The sequence below is a fragment of the Anneissia japonica genome, unplaced genomic scaffold (assembly GCF_011630105.1).
Source record: "Anneissia japonica isolate Jap-2015-1 unplaced genomic scaffold, ASM1163010v1 scaffold2652_len1590060_cov184, whole genome shotgun sequence".
NCBI lineage: Eukaryota > Metazoa > Echinodermata > Crinoidea > Comatulida > Comatulidae > Anneissia > Anneissia japonica.
This window is the reverse complement of record NW_022699919.1, coordinates 1,085,521-1,087,933: the sequence shown is the minus strand read 5'-3', so window position 1 is coordinate 1,087,933 and position 2,413 is coordinate 1,085,521.

Genomic DNA, 2,413 nt, shown 5'->3' with positions numbered 1-2,413 from the left:
ACGCTAAACGCTAGACCTAGGCCTAGCCCGAAAAAGTACACCGGTCCCGCCGCCAGGCAGTATCATGAGCATGTGGTGAAAACAAGGGTGAATTTTCTAACTTCTTAAATTTCGTGATTTCTTCGTTGCTGGCATTGAAGCAAAAAAATCGGTTATCCTTTCTCGGCGCTTCATCCTCCTCCTAGGCTATTTTTGGCGTGTCGCATGTCCTCGATCCCAGAGAAATGAAAAATGTCGAGCGCCCAAACTTTTGTGATGACGTCGTGCCAAAATAAATAAACTACGGAGCACGCGATTGGTCAAATAGCCTAGGCAACAAACCTCTCATTAATATTCATTTTGAAGTCTTGCTGGTTACGTCATTCAGCTGGCTGCAGCTTTGTTTTGATTTCTACGATCGGACTACGATCGATAGCGACAAATAAACAGTGCCAAAAATGCTCCCATTTTGTAATAAATTGCACTATCTTGGAAACGGGGGATCGTTTTCTGGCTAAGGGGGTTCGCTGGCAAAAGGGGGGTTCGCTGAAAAAGGGGGGTTCGCCCGAACCCCTAAAAACCCCCTGGCTACGGGCCTGCAGCCGAATGTAGTACAATTTTTCATCAGTGTGATGAATTTGCTCAATAAACAATTTTAATTACTTGTGCAAATATAAAGATGTGAGTAACCCACATCTTTATATACGACTTTTCATGGATCTCGACCTGCTATAGGCCCTCTTTAGGCTAGACACACCTAGACGGTTGGAAGCGACGATCGAAGAAAAACGGTTAAGCAAGCCAAGGACTTCGCTAACTTCCATTCCTCCGTATTAAAATCCTTCCACTGATGGGCACTGTCTAAAACTTTCTTCCAGCTTACCTCTGAAAATATTGTAACATAAACAACTTGCTAATCAATTTAACAACTTTTTTTATCGATAAAGATACAGAAAGCTCGTAACAACCTAATTTCAACCCGATCATGTTCTTTGGCACATTCTTTTCCTCTTCAGCCGCCATTGTTTTGCACATTTAATTACGTGACCGATATTAATCTATCCAAGTTGATATGCGATATGCCGGCCAAATGCTGCTGTCAGCTTGACCCAGTCCCCACAACAATCTTGAAACGTGTGATTTCACTTCCAGTTATTTCATCTATTATCAATAAGTCATTGTCATCCGGTCAATTTCCTCACCGTCTTAAACAGGGCATAGTTGAACCTCTGCTTAAGAAGCCATCTTTCGATCCAAATACTTTGTCACATTACAGACCTGTTACAAATATTGCTTTCATTTCAAAAGTTATTGAAAAAGTAGTCGCAGATGAATTAATGCACTTTATTGATGTCAACCACTTATCAGAAGTGTTTCAGTCAGCTTATCGTAAATTACATAGTACAGAAACAGCAATACTAAAAATTCTTAATGATATCATGGTATCAGTGGATGAGGGAAAGTGTGTGCTGTTAGTCTTTCTAGACCTCTCAGTAGCATTTGATACGATCGACCATACAATTCTCTTAAACAGGCTTGCTTCTTTTGGAATCGGTGGATATGTCCTCCGCTGGTTTCGGTCTTATCTACATGGTAGGCAACAAGCTGTATATATTGATGGTGTACTATCGTATCTAGTTACATAGATATAGATTGCGGGGTCCCCCAAGTCTCAATTCTTGGGCCTATATTGTTCACTCTATACATTAAACCTATTGGTAATATAATTCGTCGCTACGGCACTAATTTTTACATGTACGCTGATGATAAACAATTGTATCTCAGTTTCAAGCCCAACAATGACACGTGTGACTATGCAGTCACAACATTATAGACTTGTATGAAAGATGGCTTGAAAACAATGCTCTGTTTAAATGTTGATAAGACACAGGTCTTGTACATTCATTCTAAACGTAGAAGCAGCATTCCGACTATTGCCAGAATTACATACTCATGGCCTTGAAGTTAGTAAAGTAAAGTTTTGCCCATATAATGGTGATATGATAATGATGAATTTTACTATATAACGTTCATTTCTAGCCATCTAGAGGTAGGCCTACTATTAACCACGGAGGGCTGATCACACGAAATGTCCCTAGCTGTGCTGCTAACAACTGAATAGATCATGCACTTCTGGTCTTTTGCTCACACAGGTGTAGACACTGCACTAAGGGGGGGGGGGTGCGTCAGGCCAACATGGTTGGGGCTGAGGTAAGAGCATTTTGTGAATATGGACCTCTGGTGCCCGGCAATTGAACTCATGCTACGTGTTACGATAAAACGTCAGGTAGGAAACATTCTTATTAGGACTATTAGTTAAAAACAAACAACTAAACCATTTCCATTTATGATAGTTCCCAACAAGGTGTTCTTTAACACAAAAAAAAAATCATACATGTCCTCACCTTAAGCATTTTAACGACAAGACAGGATC